This window comes from Sorex fumeus, unplaced genomic scaffold, assembly GCF_029834395.1.
Source record: "Sorex fumeus unplaced genomic scaffold, SorFum_2.1 ptg000051l, whole genome shotgun sequence".
NCBI lineage: Eukaryota > Metazoa > Chordata > Mammalia > Eulipotyphla > Soricidae > Sorex > Sorex fumeus.
In genome coordinates, this window is record NW_026606108.1 from 3,279,444 (window position 1) to 3,303,849 (window position 24,406).

Sequence of the window (24,406 nt, forward strand, 5' to 3'; positions counted from 1 at the left end):
GTTTCAGCCGTGAAAATTCATAAGGTGTCTTGCAGTTTTAGTTCATCTTTTAAATCATTGTAGGAATCTGATGCTACTTCTCAGGTTTTTTTGGCCTCCCATGTGACTCTGCCAACTGGGACAGTGCAAGGATGTACTGCTTAGGCCCTGGCGTGCAGCAGATTCCCAAGGCCACCCAGTGGTACTCCAGGGTACACCCCACAATGATGGTGGGGGCCACGTGGTGCTAGGTGCACTGCAGGCACCCCCACTGACCCCTGGACTGTCTGTCCCATACCCTCAAGCTTCATTCTGGGTTTTAGATTTTATTCCTTTGATTTATGTCCTATGCAGTACCACTCCTTGTGTAGCTTTATTATTAGCTGTATAGTTAGGAATTTGGGATATTTATCTTAAAGATTTCTCTGGCTGTTCTGGATCTCTTTCAGCTGATCCATTTGAATTTAGGGACATGTTGGAAATTTTTGCTAACCAAGCTGCTAGAAATTTTAAGTTGAAACTGCAGATTAACTTGGGGGCTACTGCTATTTTAGTACAGAGATTTCTAGCAGATAGGTATAAAATGTCCATTTTATTTAGATCGTCTAATTTTTTTTCATTGATGGTGTCAGTTTTTAAGCCTTGATTACTTTGATAAATTGTTTATCCCTTATGGTGCTATTATAAATTTCTAAATATCCTTTTTAGATTGTTGTGGAAATGCAGTTTTGAAATATTGGTCTTTTGGGGGGGGTGTCACACCCAGCGATGCACAGGGGACCATATGGGTTACTGGAAATCGAACTCGGATCGGCCTCGTGCAAGGCAAACACCCTCCCAGCTGTACTAGCGCTCTAGCCCTTGAAATATAGGTCTTATGCTAGCTTTTCTGAACTTCAGTTTCTTTTTTAAAAATCTCTGATTATACACACACACACACACACACACACACACACACACACACACACACACGGTCACCTTGTGAATAGTTTTCATTCTACTCTGGATTTCCTTTTCCCTTTTCCCCCTCTGATTTAGGACGGCAAGTATAATACTGAGAAAAAACATCTTGTTCCTAATTTTTTAGGAGCCAGTGTTTGTCTTTGTGCTGTGAGCTCTGGGAACCTGAGGTGCTCTTCTGCTGGAGGGAGTTCCATTCATTTCTTCATTGGGTAGTGTGTTTGTTGGAAAGGGTTTTAGAGTCTGCTCCTGCGTCTATTAAGATATTCCCATTCTTATTCCCTGGTCTGTGAAGAGGGCGTATTACACTGACAGATTTGAATGTACACATCGAGCCTTGCTTTGATTCCTAGAATCCTCATCCTGGGCACACAAGCCTTTTCATATGCTTTGGTTTGCTGGTACATTTACGGGAATGTTCACATTATGTTCACAGGAAATACTGCTTCGTTTTTTGTTTCTGGCCTAACTTCTCTATCTTGGTTTTGATATCAGGGTAAAATTGCCCAGAGAGTGAGTTGGGAGTGTCTCATTGTCTTAAGAGAATGAAACATGTTTCAAATCAGAATAGGCTTTGGGGGCACCCCGCTGTGGTCCCTAACTTCCCAGTGTGCTGTCCGAACTGCAGCACATGAGCAGAGGTGAATATTTCCTCTGGCCCATGTGGGGCTGCTGGAGCCTGAGTCTTGAAAATCTCCCCTCACAGCTTTCCTTGTTTCCGGCCGCTGTGAGGAGGCTGGATGCTACCAGCAAGGTCAGAGAGTCTCTGAACATCCTTGCAGGGTACAGGCCATAAAAGAAACCCCATAGCCTGCCCTCTCCTCGAAAGTTCCGTGGCTTATTGCCCCCGCTGAGGAAGGTGATCCTTGCCTCTAGCCCCTTTTCTAAGATGGGCCAAAGCCAGCTGGAGAGAAAGGGAAGGACACTGACTACCCATGCCCCTCTCTTCAGGGTTCTCAAGTCCTGCGTCAACGTTCTCTTTCCAGCTAACACTGGCATGCTGATGTTTCTAGGATGGACCAATGCTCAGAGCCTGTGCTTTGCCGGCACATTGAAGGGGACCAGGAAATACACGTGGCGAGATTGCATCTCTTGGAAAAGTACAGAGTAAGGCTGGGCAAGTGAGGGCTGGCGGAGCGGGGGTGCTCTGTACACTGTCTACATACAAATGCGCGCACGCACACACACACATTGGCAGGTGGGGGCTGGCGGTGTGGGGGTGCTCTGTTCACTGAAAACACACACACACACACACACACACACACACCTTTGCATTTAGTAAACCAAACAGTGGAAAGGACTTGGACTACTCATGGTGATACCCACAATGGAGGGGGGGGAAAGATCTCTCTTTGGGAAATCCCAAAAACTTGTCACTACCCTATTCCTGCTGAACTTTGACATTCTTTTTCTCTCTCATGAATTCCAACATTGCCACATTGGAGGTTTGTACGCGGGTTCCAGGTTCCCCCAGAGTTTCAGTTGGTGTCAGACTAAAACACGTCAAATCCCGCTCGGGGTTGAGCCACAGGTGGTATGTGTTGGCATCAGCATGTTCATTCAGACCGTCTCATTAAACACAAGCTGCCAGGGCTGATAAGATGGAAAGTACAATTCGAGGAGGGAATTCAGGTCCCCAATTTTTTTTCCAGTAGGAGGGTGGCTGTTTAACCACATCTGAGCATGTGGGTCGGGACGAACCACGCAGACATGTAGAGGGTGTTGCCTGAACATGGGGCTCTTATGGGGGGTTGGAAAGGACACAGGTACAGGCCGCAGAGCCCAGCTCCAGTGTGTGAGCTGGTCCACAGGTGTGATAGGTCCACTGGGGGTGGGGGAGGGGGCATGGATGCTTCATCAAGCACTGGGGACTTTATTTTGCAGACATTGAGAAGCCAAGATCAGATTTGCACTTGCTGGTGCAGGTGTGAGGTCTTAACTACAGGAAGTGGCATTAGGAGACTTGCTGTGACCCTAGAATGTCCTCGGAGGCCTGAGGATGTTAGAGACTGGCACTGGGCTGTTGCTGGGATCAGCCCCGAGTCTCTACATGCTGGGCACTGCTGGGTCTACACTGCAGAGGAGCAGGCTTGGAAGGGAGTTGGATTGGGTAGTTGGAACATCTGAGAGGAGTGGAGCCCTATAGACGGCATGTAAGAGCACGGGTCCAACGGAAACACAAAGAAGGAATTGTCCTGATCCGGGCTGTGCACCTCACAGGTGACCCCTCTAGAGAAAGGGGCCGTAGAGGCAGGGTCAGGACCCTGTGGGTTGAATGAGTCGCAGCCGCCCCTCAGGAGAGACCACTGAGAAGCACTCAGCTCTAATGGTCTCATCTGTACACCATTAAGTGGTCAAGGAAGCGAACGAGGTAAGGCCAAGGCCTGCCCAGGCCTCTGCCAGAGCTTCAGGCTCTGAGCCCAGTGTTGACACACTGGACAGTGCCATCGTCCATTTCACTTTGGCCCCATCCTTACACCCAGAGGCACATCATCCGTGGAAGATGAAGCAGGTACGTGGAAAGACCCCCGGACTTCTGCCATAGGATATATAGAGTCCCAAACCATGAGGTACAGCCACTGCCCCCTGCTTTTAGGAGACATCACTGCAGGGCAGAACTGGCTTGGACCTACTTGGCAGTGGGCAGAAGGGCACGGCAGTGAATTCAAATGTGGGGTTTTGGGGTGTGGGAGGGCGCACAGTGGGGCTCAGGGCTTACTCCAGAACAGCTTGGGAATCGCTCAGGACTGTACATGAGGCCAGAGGTTTGACTTTTCTCCCCCTTCCATTGTTCCATTTTTTTCGGTTTTAGGCCATGTTTTCAGGGATCACTCCTGGCAGGCTTGAGGGAACCATCTGGAGTGCTAGGGATGGAACTCAGGTCAGCCGTGTGCATGATAAGCCTCCTCCCTGCTGTGCTATCACTCCAGCCCTTTCCCTCTCTCTATTCAAATTTGTTTGAGGCTTTTTTGCCCCCAAAAGAGTCATCATGTGTGTTGGGGCAGCCAGTTCACTGTCTTGCAGGCCTTTGTCCCCACAAGCTAAACCTGCATCTCACTCCCCACTCAAACCTGTTGAAAAAGACCCGAGCCTTCACTAAGGAGAATTGGTCCAACTATACTCCCCAAACTACCTGAGCCGTCCATGGCGCCATCAGATTCCCTCTTTAATCTCCGTGAGGTAGGGGGAACCTTTGCTTCCCAAAGAACCCACGAGGGAAATGGCATCTGCAGAGCCATGTGGCCTGATTGATTGACTGGCTTCTAGGTGGTCCCAGAATATACCACGGGTCAGAGATGCTGTAAGATTGTGTGGACCAGGGTTTGGGGTGCATTTTCCTGGAATCTGGATGCTCTTCCTGTATCAAGAAGCCCCACCTGATCTATCTGGGCTTATACCTAGTTGTGGGGAAACCAGCTTGTTTTCCATGAGGAGGAGGTGGGGAGATGCTGTTTTTCTAAGTGACTTTATAACATTCAAATGCTTTCCTTTTTTGTCTTTGGGTCACATCCGACAGTGCTCAGGGATCTCACTCCTGGCTCTTCTCAGGACTCTCACTCCTGACTCTGCTCAGGGATCACTTCTGGCAGTGCTCAGGCCTCCTGACCACACTCCAGGGACACAACATGGCCTGGAGTTGAACCCATGTCAGCCATGTGTAACTTGCCTCTCTATTATCTCTTTGGTCCTGAGCAAGAAACATTTTCTATTTTTTTGTTTGTTTTTTATTTTTGGGTCACACCTGGTGGTGCTTAGGGCTTACTCCTGGCTTTTTACTCAATGGCCCCAACACAACACATTTTTGTGATTTTTTTTTTTTTAATTTTGGGGCACACCTGGCTGTGCTCAAGTCTTTCTTCCAGGCTCTGCGCTCAGGAATTACTCCTGGTGGGGCTCGGGGGACCATATGGCTGGCAATCTAACCGGGGCCAGCCACTTTACATGCTGTCCTATCTCTCCAACCCCAAGGTTTTTTTTTTGGTTTTTTTTTTTTTTAGGGCTGGAGCAATAGCACCGCTGTAGGGGTTTGCCTTGTACGTGGCCGACCCAACTGACCGGGTTCAATTCCTCTGTCCCTCTCAGAGAGCCTGGCAAGCTACCGAGGGTATCTTGCCCTCACGGCAAAGCTTGGCAAGCTCCCCATGACACATTCAATATGTGTCACATATTGAATGACACATTATGTCCTGCCCTGCCCAATAAATCCACGTCCCCCCATACACTTTTTTTGTTTTGTTTTGTTTTGTTTGGGGGCCACACCCAGCTATACTTAGGGGTCACTCCTGGCTCTGCACTCAAGTAACTCCTAGCAGGGCTCAGGGGGCCCTATGTGGTGCCAGGGACTGTACCTGGGTCAGCCGCACGCCAGGCCAACATGCTGCCTGCTGTCCAGCTGCCCCAGCCCCTCTGAAGCATTAGCACCCTTCCAGCCTGCTCCTTCTTCTCCCCACTCGGGAGCTACTTATAATCATTTCTGGCCCTTGCCATTTCTCACCACGTCCCTGGGAGCACTCTGAATGCTGCTGGCGAGTGTCTGTCGCCCTGAAGGGAGGCTGAGAGCCTGCACAGGGCCCACCCAGGGAAGGAGGGAGCCTCTGCATACAGACAGGTTAGTTCACTCCAGCCGTTCACCTGCCACCGCTGTCCCTCAGTTCTCTGCATGAATTTTAATAACTTTTACAAATGCCATGGAATCAAATTATTTAGTCAGAACCCACCACACTAACTGTATGATTCCCACCCAGGAATCCTTAGAAATATTTTAATCTATAAAATCAAATCATCTCCAAAAGTCAAATGTGAGCTGGCCCAGGAGGGACAGAACACTTGTTTGGGGATTATGTCTGGAGGTGCTATTCCTAGTTCTGTTCTCTGGATGACCCTGGGCAGTGCTCAGGGTCCCCTAGGTGGTTGGTGGGATCTAGGCAAGTGCCTTCACCCCTCTAGTCTGGCAGTAAGGGACAGAAGACTGATGTTCTGTTTCACCTCCTCAATACCAACTTTGGTTTTTTAAAAAAAAATACTATAGAAACTTTTTCCTTGTTTTTGGGGGGCTTTTGGGTCATTCAGCGATAGGGGTTACTCCTGGCCCTGCACTCAGGAATTACTCCTGACAATGCTCAGGGGACCATATGGGATGCCAAGGATTGAAACCGGGTTGACCACATGCAAGGCAAATGCTCTACCCACTGTACTATCTCTCCATAGAAATATTGGGCTGGAAGAAGATCAAATGGCTGAAGAGATGGATCAATGGGCTGGAACACTTGCTTTGCCTGCAGGAGGCCAGGAGTGACCCCACTCTGCACGGATCTCCTAAGCACTGCTGGGAGCCACCCTCATGTTCAGAGCCTGAAGTGACCCTTGAGCACCACCAGATGTGGCCTGAGCTCCAGCCCCCAAAAGAACAGGAACCCTGCCCACCCCTCACTTCAGAGATGCCTCAAACTGGAAGCATTTAGTCAACCACCCCCTCTCAGTGTTCACTGCGGGAGGGGGCTGGAGGGAGCAGAGAGATCTCCCCCTACTTCTCAGACCAAATCTTTTGCTTTTCCTTGTGGCAAGATCAGAAATTTGAGCCAGGATTCCCCTCTTGCTCCCTCCTGTAGCTACTGGCATTGCTGAGGTGCTCCCTCACCCTAGCCCTAAGAGATTTCACTTTGACTCTCTCCTTTCTTTCTTTTTTACAAGGATGATACCCACAAAAGATACATTTCCCAGAACCACGAGTCCCCTCTGCCGCCCTCAGCAGAGTGGTGTTGGCTCTGGGGCCCCGCAGTGGTGACCCCCGCTGTGCTGGTGTTGGGGTCTCCTCGGGAAGGGCTGCCGGGTTACGGTGTGGTGTCTTACATTCCAGGTCCACCTTGATGTCCACTTCTTGGGGCCGAGGAACAAATGTTTCTCCTTGATAGGAGTGGTGTCAAAGTGGTCCTGTCTTGGCCAGGCGTTAAGTCAGAGACTTAATGAAGGGGACCCAGATGGGGTGGGATAGCGGGCCTTAGAGAAAGTGTCTCTTTTCCTTCTGGGGGTGGAATGCTCCTGCTTTGTTTTCTGGACTCTTCCAGGGTGCTTCTCTGCCCTCTTGCCACGTCAGGCCCCTTCACCTCTGGAGAATACAACCCTCCTTCACCTCCTTTCTTCCAGGGGTTGCTGGGGGGAGATTCTTGGAAGAAAAAGTGTGTGTGCCACGGGAAGCCGCACCATCTGGCTTGGAGATTCTGCTGTGGGTGGTCCAGAGGCGGCTGTGCCCAGCCCGCCTGCGCCTCTCCGGGGTGTGAGGGGTGCTTCAGGGGGTTGGCCTGTTTCTCATTGTGCTGTGTAGCCCTGTCCCCATAGACTATGTATCTCAGAAGCTTGCCTTTGGGGGTCCTGCTTGTGGCTGGGTCTTCAGGCTCTCTCTGTCCACTGCTTGAGGATGTGACTGAGAGGTCTGTGGAGAAGAAGGCCTCTTCTGAGGGGCAGACCTGCAGGAGCTCCCTGTGTGAGACCCCCCTGTCCCTCTCCAGAGACACCAGGGCTGGAAGCAGACCCCAGAAGGAGGGGGCCTTTCTTACACTGTCTTCCTCGAGGCCTGCCCTCTGGGTGGCCTTGGAAATAGCCAGAGACAGCCCCTTTGTCGGCAGCGGGCTGGAGCAGTGGACAGCAGCGAGGTGAGTGGACAGTCTGGTGGGGGGCTGCTGCCTGTCCTGGCCATCATGGGAAGGCTTCCGGTGCCTCCTGTCGCCCCTGCTCTGGACGATGGCCCTCACGGCCGCCTCGCTCTCGTCTGCTAGGGTCCTGGAGATGCAGCTGGCCGCGATTCTGGCTGTGAGCCTCTTGACCAGCTCCTTGTTGCCAAGCAGCCGGGCATGGGCCAGCTCGGCCCTCTGGAGTTTCAGGCGGCACTGCCGGTAGAAAGCCTTCTGCTCTAGGAGCCGAGCTCTGGCGTCGGCTCTCTTCAGGGACTCCAGGCAGCTGAGCTGCTTCTGCAGCAGAGTCTCTTCCTTCCAATTGAAGGTCAGAATGGAGGAAGATCTCTCCGCCTCCACCAATACCATGCCTGTGGCATTTGGCAAGGGCCGGGAGCGTCTCCAGGAGACAGTCAACATGTCTTGGGCCCTCTGGCTGCCTGGATGCCTGGGTTCCACCCTTGGCCCTGCCTGGTGAAGCAGGATCACCGTCACACCCATGGGGTTCTGTTCGGAACTCAGTGTTTGTTCTCCAGAGCGCAGCGTGGACGTGGGTTCTGGGGGCCAAGTGCCATTCCCTGGCCTGGGGATCCTGGAGGGACCCCAAGCCTCTTTTCTACAGACCCAGATTGCAACAAAAGAACTCCCGCTTTGGGGCCACGGGGCTCTGAGGCTGCCTCAGTCTCCGTGCCTGGCCGTCTGGGGGCTGCGCGGCAGCAGCCACTATCTCTCCTGCTCCGTGCTGAGACTCCTTTGTACACGTAGGGGTCTGAGGGTTATTCCTGGCACAGTGGTGTGGGAGACACTGAGGCTGACCCTAGCAATGCCTAGGGCCGGGCATGTCAGGGCTGTAACCGTCCTGGCTCCTGCCCGGAAATGCCCGACACTCACTCTATTCTGCAGGAGGAGAATGTTCTTTTTATTTTTAGTGGGCGTGGGATGCAGTCTGGGCAGTGGTTGGGGCTTAGTCGTAGAAGTGCTCAGGGGACCTTGTGTGGTGCTGGGAGCAAACCAGGGACAGCCTAGTGCCTCCTACTACACTATCCTGCCCCTCTCCTTTTTTTATGTCCTTTTCACAACCATGATCTGTGTTCCGGCTCCACTGACCAATGCCTTTGCAGCCTGCAGACCCCCAGGGCCAACTTCTCTTCTCCTGTGTCTCCTGCCTCCCTCCTCCCCAGAGCTCCTTTCTCTTTTTAGTTTTTATTTGGGGATTGGGGGAGAAGGTTGGGTCCTGCCCAGCAGTGCTCAGACCTTACCCCTGGCTCTGTGGCCTCAGGATCATTTTGGGGGGGGGGTTGTGACGCAAACACCTTCACCTCGACTCTGCATCTCACTGCTTGTCCGTGGGGAGCACTGGGTCTCCCAACAGCCCCAGAGTCCCCTTCTGTTCTCCTGCCCACAGAGCCACCACCCAGTTCTCTCAATGCAAATGGCTTTGGTGTGGGTTTTTGGGTCACAACTGGTGGCACTCAGGGCCGACTCCTGGCTCTGCACTCACTCCTGGCAGTGCTCCGGGTATCCTATGGGATGCCAGGGACTGAACCTGGGTCATGCAAGGCAAACACCCTCCCTGCCATGCTGTTCTCTGGCCCCATAAAACACAGCGCTGTGGTGACTCCCACGGGCCTGATTCTTTGCTCCCACATGGTACTTTCATCAGCCAACGGAGGGGGCGGGAAAGAGGAAACTGAACCCACCTAAACAACCTACCAAGAGATCCAAATCATTTTTCAGGAATTCACCTGCCTCCACCTCCTTCCCCACTGAGGGGCAGTACTTTGGAGGGCAAACGGATCCCCCAAACTAGCCAGGCTCTGGTATAATAGGTGGGTCCATCTATCAGGGCACAACTCCCTGCCTTCCCCTAGAGATTGGCCGGGGTTGGAACTGTGAGACTCTGGCAGGAACCCCAGCCCAGGAGTGAGGGGGCACATGCCTGCAGCCCTGTCTGCACACAGGCACAGTGCCCCCTGCTGCTGCTCCTTCCAGAAGGTTGCACAGCCCCAAAATGCAGCTAACCTGTGGGTGGCAGAGCATGGACACAGAACCTGCATCTTTCCTGGCCCTGCAGGGCAGGTTTATTCGGCCACAGCAACTGTGCTCAGCTGATGGAAGTGAGGAACCCTGTGTGACCTCAGGAAGTTTCCTCCCTAGTCGAGTAGTCAGAGTCCCTCTTATACGGAAGCAGCTTGTGGGGCAATCTTCACCCCCTCGCCCTCAATCCTTTATTGTTTGGGGGTGTTTTTTTCTGTGGGGGGGAGAGGACTGGCCAAACCTGGGGGTGCCTCAGGGCTCACTCCTGGCTCTGTGCTTAGGGCTCGCTCCTGGCTGACTTTGTGCTCAGGGATAACTCCTGGCAGTGCCCTGGAGACATCATCAGTGTCAGGGATCAGACTGGGGTGGGTTGTGTGTAAGGCCAGTTCCTTACCCTGTTCTATCTCTGACACCGTAAACCAAGCAGGAATAAGCCACCTCAGTGGTCTGGATGTGGCATTGTCAGGAAAGGCACAGCATTCACTCAGCGGTGCCTGGTGACTATCTTGTCCTTCTCTTTGGGTATTCTCATCTAGTCTGAGCCTTTGCCCAGCAGAAGTGCTCTTTGCACAGCCTGCAGAGCCCTGCACTGCACCCAGAAATGCCCAAGGAGAGAGAGTGAGACAACTGTGTGAGACCAGCTGGCCTGCCCTTGGAATCCAGCCTCTAAATATCCCCACACTCTGCAGTCAATTTAGTGTTGTCAGAGGCCTTAGTAGAGATCAGTAACTTTTATTTATTTATTTATTTACTTTTTGCGTCACACCTGGCGATGCACAGGGGTTGCTTCTGGCTCTGCATTCAGGAATTACTCCTGGCAGTGCTCAGGGGACCATATGGGATGCTGGGAATTGAACCCGGGTCGGCCGTGTGCAGGGCAAACACCCTCTCCGATGTGCTATCGCTCCAGCCCCGAGATCAGTGACTTTAACACTCTCTTTTATGTTTTTTCTGGGAATGGCTTGGGCCACATCTGGATGTGCTCAGTGGCCAGTACTGGCAAGGCTTGAGGGACCCTAGGTGGTGCTGGGGATCAAATCCAGGTCATCTTTGTGTAAGACAAGCCTCCCTCTACATTATCTCACCCCATTAATGCAGCATTCTGAAGTCAGCTGGCCTTGGAACCAATGATGGATGAAGAATGTGCATCCAGGGTTGCTGATATTGGAGAAATAGAGGAAAGACTAGGGAGGTCTGAGTGGGGGTGACCAGCAGTAACATGAGGAACTTGCCTGATTTCTAAGTGGGCAATAAGGTGTCTGGGTGTGGCTTGCACGAGACTTAAATGACCAGGTAACCACTGCCCTTAAATTCATTTGGTGAACATAGATTGCACCTTTATATCACCTCAAATGCCTTCTTGTGTGACCTCTGTGTGCCCAGGTTCTCATGCTCAGAGTCCTGGGACACTGCCATCCTCTGTGATGCTGCTCGAACTACCTGTTCCCTCATTTCTTGTATGTGAGCTTGGAGGCGGTCTCACACCATTTCACTCCTCCAGGACCCTTCTGCGTTATTTCTCAGAGACTTGCCATCTTTCTGCCTCTGTCCCTGTCTTCTTCCTGGCCTGAGGACCACGGTAAGAGTACTTACCCAGAGCCCCTGGGAAATGACAGTAAGATAATTCCCTGACAAGGTGGCATTCCCAGGCCTGCAGCCTGTCTCCAAGTTGCTGCCACAGCAAAGGTTGACCAGAAGTCTATACAGAGAGACTGGAGAAAGACTTCCCCTGTAGTGGCCAAGAGAATAGGCTCATGTCCACTAGGGACGCAAACACCAGCCAAGAAGGGAGGAAGTTATTCTCTCTGCCAGGAAATGGGTACCATGGACTCATACAGTCCCAAAGTCACAAAGGAATAAGGAGCTTCTTTAGCCTTTCATGGAAGGCTGAAGATTTAATATGAGTTCTGCTTCCCTTGGGGGTCAAGAGCTTCTTCCTTTCAGCTGATATTGATGGTCATTGGACAAAAAACTAAAAGCAACCTCAACAGAGAGACAGCTGACCACTTGTGTCCACATAGAATCCCTGTGACATTTAGTCTTGAGCCCATTCCCAGTATCCCTTAGATGACAAGAGATGATGCAGAAAGAAGAGTCCAAGGGGTAAGGCACTTGCCTTGCACACAGCCGATACCAGTTTGAGCCCCAGCACAGCAGAGGGTCGCCCAAGCCACACAGCCAAGTGTGAGCCCCAAAACGAAGAGGTGATCATTGTTCATCATATGCATTCCATAAAGAATTAGGGCTCTGAGCCATCATCCTCCCTCAGCTCCAGGCCATTTTTCCAGTTTCAAATCTAACCTACTCACTTTCCTGTATACAAAGACAAGGGTACTAGACTCTGATCATTCCCCCAATAGTTCATTTTCTTGATCTCTATAAGGATTCTTTTATATAACTCGTGTGTGTGTGTGTGTGTGTGTGTGTCTGTGTGTGTGTGTACATCTTTAAGTTAGGAACATTTCGGCCATCTTGGTAATCTCTCCATTTTCATCTCACATGTGTGTGGAATCTCTCCATTTTCACATTGAACCACACTCTCATGTGTGTGGGATAAATGGTACTCATCAGATTATCAATCATAATCAGGACTTGAATTCAGTGATCAAACCCATGAAACTCAAGGTGGGAAAATAAAACAATTTTCCCATTTATAATTTACAGTGTTGTTTTAGCGCTATCACAGAATTTTCATTTATTTCCAAATTTTAGACCATTTTCATCACCTCCAAAAGGAATCCTAAATCCATTATCACTTATTCTCATTAGCCCTCAACCCTCTTAGCTCTAGGCAACCACTAATCTACCTCTTGAACTGGGATTAGCTTACCCTCAACATTTTACATCATAACATATGGCCCTGTATGTCTTTTAGCATTAAGTATTCAAGACTCATATAGTATGAATAGTCAGCACTTATTATATTTTATTCTTGGAATAATACTCAATTGAATGAGTACACACAGCTTGTTCTTTTATAAGTTGACAGGCATTTGAGTATTCCCACCTCTCTTTGCTATTATGAATAATGTGATGAACACTGAAAATGAACACTCGTGTTTAAGTCTGGGTTGAATATATGTTTTCATTTCTCCTGGGCAAATGCCTAGACATAGAATTTCTATGCCATACCATAGTCTTCCAAAGAGTTACCAAACCGTTTCCCATAGTGCTATGCCATTAACATTCCTGCTAGCATGTCTGAGTTTCTCCACATCACCAAATTTAAGAACTGTGTAATGAGGTTGGTGTGGTATCAGCCTTGCATTACCCTAATGCCTAACAATATCAGGCATTTTTTAATTTTCTTGTTCATTTGCATAAAAATGGATTGGCAGACAAGGACATTGAAAATGGTTAAAATAACCTTTATATCTTGAGATGTTTTGCAGAGCTATGAAAGGTATTTTTTTAAAAACAACTCAAAACTTGGGGCTGAAGCAATCATACAGCAGGTTAGGGTGCTTGCCTTGCATGTGGCTAATCCAGGTTCAATCCCCAGTACCTCATATGGTCCCTCAAGCCCATTAAGAATGATGATCCATGAGCACAGAGCCAGGAGTAAACCTTGAGCACCACTGGTGTGGCCCAAAAACAAACCAAAAAAAGTAAAAACAAACAACAACACTCATTCCTGAGTGCAGAGCTAAGAATCGGCCCCTGAGCACCACCGGGCATGGTCCAAAATCAAACCAAAGAAATTATAGGTAATATGAGGTTATAAGAAACAGAAGACCACACGAGACACTTTGATTCTATAGACAGAGCTGAGGGTGGAAAGGATGGAAAACATCCCGTGCAAAGGCAACCAATAGGGAGACTGGCTACAATGACTCCATTCAGATAAAACAGACCTAGAGTTAAGCTCCCTCAGGCACTGGGTCTGGAACAGTGTGGCTGGCACTTTCCTTGCACATGGCAGACCTGGGCTTGATCCCTGACACCCCATTTGGTTCCTGTGCCCAACAGGAACAATTCCCGAGTGCAGAGCCAGAAAGTGGCCAAAACATTCCTGAGCACCAACAAGTGGCCAAAAACAAAGAAAGAAAAGGGAGAAGTAGTTCAATAATACTTTTAGTATTTGGATCCAGTGACCCGCTCCCTCCAACAGAGACACTGAGACTGGAGCCTGGGGTGAGTCTGCCACTAAGTACACCACAGCTCACACATGCACTACAGCACGCAGCAGCAGAAAGACAGAAACTTTTGTTCTTGATTGCATACTTTATATGCAGGGAAGACCATTTGTTAAGTCATAGACTTAAAGAGGCCCAGTGCCATTTTAAAACCCCCCAAATCAGACAAGTATCAGATGCTTCTGATGAAGCAGAAATAGAAGGATACAAAAACTGATAGCTGGACGGGGGTATGGTGCTGCCAGCAGGTCAGTCTGTACCTGTGAGGTGAGTGCATCAGCAGCCTGATGGCAAAGTCAGACTTTCAGATACCCCAAAATTGCTGCTGTGCCTTTGGCCAGACCCCAAAAACTTGGGGCAAAGTTTACCAAGAAAGTAAATGGCCAAAAGTTAGTTATGTGGGAGACACACCCACAAACCACCTCCAGCTCAGCTATATAATTGGAGGCATGGTCTCTCTGGTTCCTGATTGAACTGCTTAATGGCCATGATCCCAGAGTCTCAGAAACGAATCTCAGAACCCAAAAGCTTTTGGCAGAAATGCGTCCTGTTCCTGCAGTAGGTTACTGGCGCTGGGCCACTCCAGGTGGGAATAGGTTTCATTCCTTGGGCTGTTCCCCCTGGCGGCCTGGTGACCACTATCCTCCAGAGGCCACTGGACAGTCAGGTTTGGGCCTGCAGTGACGAGAGACACACAGGGCCTCACCACAAGGGGATGGAGCCGACTCTTTCTCCTCATCCCAACGAGACCCCAAGTCGCCACCTATTAACTGCCTCTCTGGCTCCTGATCAAGCTGATTATTAACCATGATATCAGAGACTCAGAAACAAATCTTGAAACCCAGCGGCTTTTGGCAGAAATGCATCTGGACTGCATACAAGGTGGCCACCGGCTCAGAGCTTATTGGAAAGCCAGGTATGAGCTGGTGGTGATGGGGCAACTGCGGTCTCATGGGAAGGAGGGCAGTACCAGCTCATCCTTCATGTCCTACTGAAGTCACGAGTTGTCCCCCACAACTGGCTCTCTGGCACGGCCATGGCTCCAGAGGCAAAAGGACTTAGTCCAGAGCCCAGCAGCTTGCAGAAGAAAAGTGAATGGACCATGCGTTAAACTAGAGCGCCATGCCTCCCCAGGAGGGAAAAGGTGTTGCTCCCTTCTGCCTTTTTCCCCCCGGCAGCAAGGTAGCCACCACCTCAGAGCTTATTGGAAAGCCAGGTATGAACCAGCAGTGAAGGGGCAACTGCAGTCTCATGGGAAGGGGGACGGTACCAGCACGTCCTTCACACCCTACCGAGGTCATGAGTTGCCCCCCACAAGCGGCTCTCTGGCACGCCATGGCTCCAGAGGCAAAAGGACTTAGTCCAGAGCCCAGCAGCTTGCAGAAGAAAAGTGAATGGACCATGCATTAAACTACGGTGCCATGCCTTCCCAGGAGGGAAAGGGTGTTGCTCCCTTCCGCCTTTTCCCCCCCTGGCAGCAAGGTGGCCGCCACCTCAGAGCTTATAGGAAAGCCAGGTACAAGCCAGTGGTGATGGGGCAATTGCAGTTTAATGGGAAGGGGGGCAGTAACCGGCACTCCTTCACGCCCTACCGAGGTCACGAGTTGCCCCCAACGAGCGGCTCTCTGGCATGGTCAGAACACCAGACACACAGAAACCAATCTCGTAATTATCTGGTTCTTTGCAGAAATCCAAAATCATGGCCGCGTGACATTATATGATTCTCATAACCAGCTATAGAAAACAAAATATTTCACAATGCCTTTTCAGCAATTCTGATTGTTTGGGGGGAAATTCTAAACAATAATGGTGCATCTTTTGTCGAAATAATGAATGTAATCAATGTAGAGAAGAGTTAAGTAGAAATCATCTGCCTCAGAGGCATTTGGAGACAGTATAGAAAAATTATATATTATTTTTAATGATCAAGGAAATGATCAGCCTCTAGAGTATGAAAAAGAGATTTCTACTCAAATTGAAACATTACACGTGACTTGACAAAAGTAAAATGTATTATAATGTATATATAAAGCAAAGGATCATAATGTTTGTCAGTGAATTCACTACTGATTAATGGGACATATCAAGGCATTTGGAGAGGTGTGTGGGGGGTATACTGGGGTTCTTGGTGGTGAAAAATTAGTACTGGTGAAGGGAAAGGTGTTTGATCATTGTATGACCCAGACTTAAACCTGAAAGCTTAGTAACTTTATCCACAGTGATTCAATAAATAAATATAAAAAGGAAAAAAATTAAAAAAAAATTAAGGTGGCGTTCATGCCCAATTCAATCAGCTAATCAGTGGCTGAATAAATAGTAGTACTCCTACAAAAAAAAACTGATAGCTGGACATAGATCAAATCTGTCCGAATGAACAAGTTTCAGAAAAATAATCACTAAGAAATAACCCAAGAACAGAAATTGCTTTGAGGTGAATATAACAAAAGTTCAACCTATGAGAATTTATGGACTGCAGTGCAGAGATTTTGTGCTTTAAAAGTATAAAACATCTCCCAAATCAATAACCTAACTTTATTCTCTTGCTATAGAGAAATAAGAACAAGGTAAACTCAGTAGAAAAAGAAATTTAGGATTGGGTGGTCATAGAGAGACAATATAGAAAAATTATATATTATTTTTAATGATCAAGGAAATGATCAGCCTCTAGAGTATGAAAAAGAGATTTCTACTCAAATTGAAACATTACACGTGACTTAACAAAAGTAAAATGTATTATAATGTATATATAAAGCAAAGGATCATAATGTGTGTCAGTGAATTCACTACTGATTAATGGGACATATCAAGAAACTCAAGCTATCAATATTGATTCAAAAGGTATCAAGAAACACAAGAACTATCATATGGACTCATAAATAAGTAGAAAACCTGAAAAGACCTATAGCAAGTAAATATATTGAATCAAAACCAAAACAACTCCGAAGCAAGAGAAAGAGTAGGACTGGATAGCTCAACTGAACAACTGTAAAATTACAACTGATTCTTCTCAGACTTTTCTGTTCCCTGACTCATTTTCTGAAGTCAACATTACCCTGATAAATAAGCACATAATGGAAACTCAGAGATGAATGTCACTTACGAACGCATACATGGAAGTCTTAAATTCAGGGGCTGAGAAGGCAGAGCTTAAGGAACTCACCTTGCAGGCGGTGGACCCTGGTTCCATCCCCTGTCACCCTGAGCCCTGCCAGAAGTCACTTGTTAGCACTGAGCCAGGAATGGCTTCTAAGCACCACTGGGTGTGGCCCAGAACCCCCCTCCCCAATCCCCCTAAATTCTAAGCAAAATAGTAGCAAACCAAACCTGTCAGCCTGTGAGGATTACAAAGCATAATTAGTTGGGCTTTACCCCAGGAAGTAGTTTTTTTTTTTAAATTTAGTTTTGCATTTGATTTTGTAATATATCCAGTTTGGAAATCAAGAAGTAAATTTTAAGGAGCTCACAAAAATATTAGCACTGAGTCTAAGAAGTTTAAAGGAACCCACAAGAATATTAGCTAACTAACCGAGTCCAAGGAGGTGGGCAAATGTTTAGAGCAACAGTAATCAGGTGTATGTCTATGACCAGATGCTAACAGTCACTATTCATTAAATGTCTGTCAAAAGTGAGACCCAAAGGGCTGAGGTTTATGTTTTGCATGCTGGAGCCCTGAGTTTGGTCCTTGGGACAGCCTGGTCCCCCAAGCACCACAGACAGTAAGCCCCACGAGTGGCCCCTGAGCACGTGGCTGGGAGTAGCCCAGACATGGCCCCACTCTCCAAGTGAGACCTGTTGGAAGCCTATAATAAATAGAAGGTATGTTGAGTGATGGGAGAAATCAAGTCATCCTCATCCACTGTGCACAAGAATAAAAAACAGCCCTGGGGTCAGAGTGATAGGACAGTGGGAGGGCATTTGCCTTGCATATGACCAACCCAGTTTTGATCCCCAGCACCCATGTGGTCCCCCTCACCTGCCAGGAGTGCTCCTGAGTACGGCTGGGTATCACCCAAAACCCAAAAAAATAAAACACCCACAGTGGAAAAGTCTTATGGTTTCTAAATAAAATTAATATAAGTATGCATTATCCAACCATTCTAATAGGTATCCCCAAATAACTGAAGGTTTTTTTTTAACTTTTAGTGAATTCAGATACCTGTAGCAGCCATGGTCCAGAATATCAAGATCACATTTACATAACTTTTATTACAGCAGAGTGCCATGATTGTTCTATTTTATTGTTGTTAATCTTGTATGTTGCCTCTTCTCCATGACTTCAGGCCTCCTCTGCATGTCAGAAGCATATCCCTTTGCACAGAAGAGGTATTGGTACTATTTAAACAAAAACATACAATGGTTCTGGAGAAATAGTATAGTGGACAGCACTGGGTTCGATCCCTGGCACCCTATATGGTCCCTCTGCCAGGAGTGATCCCTGAGTACAGAGCCAGAAGCCCTGAGCACCACCAAAAAATGAAAAATAAAAGCAAAACACTTTTATACTGATGTCCAAAATAGCACATTTACTGGAGTGAAAATGAAGGAAGAAAGCCAAACATTTATCAACTATTTTTGGAAGTGTGTATATCTAAATATAGATATATAGATATTGATATAGATATATCCCCATAAAGTGTAATAGTAAAGCATAAAAAATAATAAGGTACATGCTTCAACACAGATAAACCTTGAAAACATCACACTAATTCAATTGAAAGGTTCCATTCACATACAAATTTTTGTTTGTATGAAATACCCTAATTTGGTAAATCTGCAGAAAAGCAGATTATAAATTGTCAGGGGCCATTAGAAAGAGTAATGAGTGCTAGCTACCTAATGTATACTGGCAACTTTTGGAGTAATAAAAATACTTGGAAAGTAGGTGGAGGTTATGTTTGCTCTATGTGTGACTGTACAAAATACCACTGAGTTGTACACTCTAAACTCTGTGTGATGTGGCTTTTACTGTAATAATAAAAGTGTTTGAGTTACACCCAATATTTTCTCAGGTCACTATAGAATTAGAAATATGGCAAAGGATGAAAACTCTACCAAACACACACAAAGTAAAGTTAGGATGCATCTTACACCAAATGAAACTGAACAAAGACAAGACACAAACTGACATTACAAAGGAAGAGGAAGCTGACATTTTAGAGTCTACTCATAATACTGTGCAAATTCTGTCCATAAATTTGGCAACTTGGATGAGTGACCCAGGCTATGTCATGGCTTATCCCAACAGTCCTGGTCAGACCTGAACAGCCTTCTCTTTCCCTATCCAAGGTAAGGAAGCAGGTGCTTTACTTTTCTCCTGGCACACAGCTATACCCAAGGAAATACTTGTATTTAGGGACCATGAAGCTGCCCAGAACACAGCACGGCTGCTGGTCCTATGATTCAGACCCATTCTACCTGGCAGCCACAGAGCCACTGCCATGGGAAGTGGCCCTTTCACGGTTTATTGGCCACCAAGGCACTGCTGTCCAGTCTTGGTGTTGGAGCAGACAGTGGAGTCAGGGACCAGAAGCTTGATTGCCACTCAGTGATAGGTGATGTCTGATGGAGTTATCTGCACCTTATCTGTTATCAGGTCTGAGATGTTTTGCCTGTAAATCCTGCTCCATTTGTGATGTCTGGGGGACTTTATGTGGGGAACAAAGCAGCGCCAGCCCCTGCACTCTCTCCAGCCCCAATAATTACTATGATGCAGGGCAGCGGCAAGGCTGGCGGAAATCCCTTGCATGCTGTGTAGGACAGCCAAAGTGCCTATGCCTGTGCACAGACATGTTTTTTTGAGGGACAGTTAGAGCCTCTCGTGTCTGTGGGTAGTTCATCACAGGAGACCAGAGAGAACTAAAACCAGTGCAATAATCCTTGTGGTAGGTGGCGAAAGGCATTCTTACGGGCAGGAAAGTGCACCATGAACTGAAGTTGTTTCTAGCCCTTGTTAGGTGTCATCAGTCCAAACTGGCATCAAATTAACAGCTGAGTTTCCTCTGTGAGATTTGCCAGACACTTGAATCCCACTCTCTGGCCCAAGGATGCAAAACACACTTCATCTTTAAGGATCCAATGTGCTCTTTCCTCTCCCCCCTCATCCTTACATAAGCTGCTCTCTGGTATCCTCAATCTAAATTCTGGGGAGAGAGAGTGAAGGAGGGAATGTGTTGAGCTGCCCCATCCGTAGTCATCAAGGAGATTTACATACACAGGAGCGTCACATTTACTGAACTGTTGATTGATGTGCTGAAAAGGAGGATAGTAACAGGACCGCTTCCTGGCATGTGAAGCATCAGGAGGTACAGTGGCACTTGAACATACTTGAACCCCAGAAATAGTATGAATTGTAGAGATGCTTGCAGATGCAGGCAATGATCTGATGGAAGTTGGGCGGAAGCAGCAGGCTGTGAAGGACAGAGATGCAGGAGCTTTCAGTCCAAACAAAGGCCCTGGGATATAAGAGCAGCACTGGCAAGAGAGAAGGTGTAGCTGTTTGGTCAGTTGAGTCCAAAGTGGAGCTGGTAATTTATCTACACCAGGATTTTGTTTTGGTGGAGCTTTTTGGTTTTTGTTTTGGGGCCATGTGTGCATGGCAGTGCTGAGGGGTTATTCCTGTCTCTGCACTCAGGGATAACTCCTGGTAGACCTCTGGGGACCATTTGGGTTGGCAAGGATCGAACCTAGGATGGCTGTGTGCAAGGCAATCACCTTACTCATTATAATCTTGCTGTGGCCCTGAAGGAGAATTTTTAATTGTTTTAGTTTCCTCAATAGCAAGTGATCTGTTTTGGTTTTATATTCCCTCCTGATTCATCTGGGGAGGTTGTACAATGCTAAAAATTCATTTCTCCCCAGTTGTCCAATTATTTAGTGACAACTGTTTGTAGTAATTCTTGTGATCTTTTGTATTTCTTTTTGTATTTCTGTGGTATCTAGTATAACTTCTCCACTTTCATTTCTGAGCCTTAATATTTTTAGGATTTTCTCTTTTTCATTTATGAGTCTAGTGAAGGGTTTGCAGATCTTGTTTATTTTTACAGAAACTCATTTCATCAATCTTTTGTACTATTTAAATTTTTTCTATTTCATTTATCTACTTCAATTAAAAAAAATTAGTTGTTGGCTTGGGCCACATCTGGCAGTGCTCAGGGATTACTCCTGGCTCTGTGTTCAGATTCAGTCCTGGTGGTTTTCTGGGGACTATATGGGGTGCTGCAGATCTAACCCAGGTTGGCCACATACAAGACAAGCACCCCACTTGCTATTCTGTCTTTCCAGCCCTCACTTTAATTTTTATTGTTTTCTTTCTTCCACTTTCTTTTTTTTCTCTAATCACTGAAGATGTGGAGTTAGATTATTTCAGTCTTTTCTTGGTTCTTGAATGAAGCATGAATCACTCCAGCTCTTTTCTGTCCCATTTAATAACTCAAAGCTTCTTTCTTGTTTGTTTCTAGGAATACTTTTATATAATTACTGCTTGATCAAAAGTTGTTCAATAAGATGTTGAATAATCTCCAAGGATTGAAGTTTTCACACTTTCTTTTTGTTTTTGGGACCCACCTGGTGGTGCTCAGGGCTTAGTCCTGGCTCTGTGCTCAGGGATCACTCCTGGCAGGCTCAAGAGACTTTATGGGATGCCAGGGATCAAACCCAGGTTGGCAGTGTGCAAGGCAAGCACCTGCCCCACTGTCTTGTTGCTCCAATATCCATTTTTCTGCCCTTTAGAAAGGACACTCTACATGATTGTTTCCCACCTTTTGCTTTGGTCCTTTATCAGTAAAATTTTGGTCTCTTTTAAGCAGAAAAAGATTACAGTTTGTTTCATTTTTGCCATTTAAAAATAATTGTGGGGGCACACCCTGTTGTGTTTGGGCTATCTGCACTCAGAGATCACTCCTAGCAGTCTTTGGACCACATGGGGTGCAGAGGGGTTGAACCTGGGTTGGTTGTGTGCAAGGAAAACACTGAACTCTCCCTCCAGCTCCTATTTTGGTTTTGTTTTTGGGCCACATCCAGTGATGCTTGGGAATTACTCCTGGCAGTGCTTAGGGGATATGATGGAATGCTGAAGATGAAGCTGGGTCAACCTACAACTGAGAGCTTTGCGAGCAAATGCCCTGCCCTCTCTGTAACTATTTCTCTGGCACCAATTTTTTAAATATTAATTTGGGAGGGGGGAAACACTTGGTGATTCTCTCTTACTTGGGGCTCCAAGCTCAGGAGTCACACCTGGTGGTGCTTGGGAGACTATGTGGTACCAGGGACTGACCAGGGTCATTTTCACGCCAGGCAAAAGCTTCATGGGGTTTGTTTTGGGTCACACCAAGTGATGCTCAGGGCTTACTCTTGGCTCTACACTCAGGAATTACCCTTGGTGGTGTTCGAGGGATCCTATGGGGTGCACGGATGCAAAGCAAGCACCCTCCCTGCTGTACTACCTCTCCAGGCCCTAGAATTCACTTCTTGACCTGTCCAACCACTCTACCAGTTTCATTGGTTGTGCCCAGGCCACTGCTGTCTGGAGAAACTGCCGAGATCAAAGAATTTATCGCCATTTTCTACATGACCTGAGGGAGTTTCTTGCAGTGTGTTTTTGCCTCACTACCTCCCCTTTCTTTTCCGCACCTGTGTTCTTGATTGCAGTGACTTCTTTTATTTGCTGCTGCTTGTCTCCTCTAAGTACTTTTGTCTTGCAGTTACCATGAAGTTGGCACCTAAAGTTCTAGATGCAAATGGCATTCTGTAGTTAAAGAAATCACATCTCGAGTTCACCTCAGGTGACCCTTTGTTTGTGCTACTTCTGACAGTGATGGATTTTTTTTTCATTTTTTAAAAAAATGTATTTAGTCCCTCTGAGTGGAGTTTCTTTGCCTTCTGTTGAAAACCATTCAGTGTTTCTCACAGTCCTGGTTAGTGACCAAGAGTTCATTGAACTGTTTGCAGAAAAGTGCTTTTGTTACTCCTTAGAATTTCACCAATAACCTAGCTGGATAGGGCAGGATGGGGTGGGGTGGGGAGAGGGATGTCTTCTACTCCTCCTTATCCTCTTCCTCCTCATTGTTCTGGGAATTGAACCAAGGAACTCACACATGCAAAAAGACCCAGTCAGGTTTTTTTCATTCCACACTGGCTCAGTGCCACGTCCCCTCTGGTTTGTAGTTTGTTGGTTGCTGTTGGGAGCATTCCTTGCACTTAAGTCTCATTTTCCCTTGCTGCTTTGAGGTGTCAAGTCTTCATCTTTCCTTCTGACTATTTTACTAGCAAGTAATCTTAATAATTTGGGTTTATTTTGTTAGGGACTTTATGAGCACCCTGGCTTGAAGTATCTGTTTTGGGAAAAATTTCAGCTTTGTTTTATTATGGGTGTTTTTGGGTTTTTGTTTGTTTGGGGGCCATACTTGGCAATACTCACAGGTTACTCCTGCCTCTGCACTCAGGGATCACTCCTGGAAGTGATAGGGGACATTATGAAATGCCAGGGATCAATCCTGGTCTGCGGAGTGCAAGACAAATGTCCTACCTGCTGTACTATATCATCTGGTCCTCAGCTTTGGCCCTTAGCTTTATTTCGTCAACCACTAGCTCTTCCTCTTCCTTGCTGTGTTTGAGGATAGGGGTCTGGTCAAACCCAGAGTGCTTGGGATAGTTCTTGCTCAGGGGACCCTACCATGTTGAGGATCAAACCTGCGCTTGTGGGAAGCATCATGCCCTGGCCCATTTGCTCTCTCCAGCTCCTCCTTCCCTCTCTAGGGATTCTAGGATGTGAATATTGCTTTTTTTTTGTGCCATCAAATACGTTTGTTTCCCTCACTGTATTTTTTTTAATTTGGGGGACATTTGGGACCACACTGGGGTTTACTCCTGGCTCTGTGCATAGGGACCATTCTTAAAAGTGCTCAGGGAATCTTATGTAACTCCAGGGATCAAATCAGAGCCTATTGTGTGTAAGGTGAGTGATTTTGGTTTTTTTTTTTCATTTTATGGAACTTTTCCCCTGTTATTAATTTTCTGCTTTCCTCTCCTTTATCCCTGATATCACTCATTTGGTCTTTGATTTCCCCATCCTGGCCGTGAGCTCAATTACGTTATTTCAACTGCTTTCCTGTTTCTCTCAACGGTTTGTTTCCTTTTTATTATTATTCTCATACTTTCCCTATTCTTATTAAAGTTGCCTTCTGTTCATTTCCTCACTTGAGTATTATTTGTATTGTTGCTCAGTCTTCATCAGGAAGTTTAGAAAGTTGCCATATCTTAGGCTTCTCTCTTCATCTGTGAGGTCATCGCTGGGTGAAGGGATCAGTAGGCAAACCCCACCATGCTTTCCTTGTAAGCCTGGCTCTACCTGAGGGTCAGCGGTGAATGAGTTAAGCCAGTCTAGAAGTGATCTGAAGTTCATGATCACATGTTTCAGAGGATGATGTGTGTGTGGTAGACCTGGCTGCGTTCTGGGAACCTGCAATCACAGTGTGCTGTAGTAACTCAAGTCCAGCGATCTGGCAGATGAGGCCATGGATCCAAGACTCACAAATGCATGTGCCTTTGGGCAGCCAGTCAAGGTCACGGTCATGAGTCTAGCAGCAGCAGTGTCACCAGACTGGCCTTCCTCACTCCTAGGGTATTTGC

General features: G+C 47.3%; 1 long non-coding RNA gene across 1 annotated transcript in view; it reads right to left on the bottom strand.

The window, feature by feature from the left end:
* The window catches only part of LOC130033117 (uncharacterized), a 90,090-nt gene that overhangs the window by 35,384 nt on the left and 30,300 nt on the right, over positions 1-24,406 (bottom strand). The window lies entirely within an intron of this gene.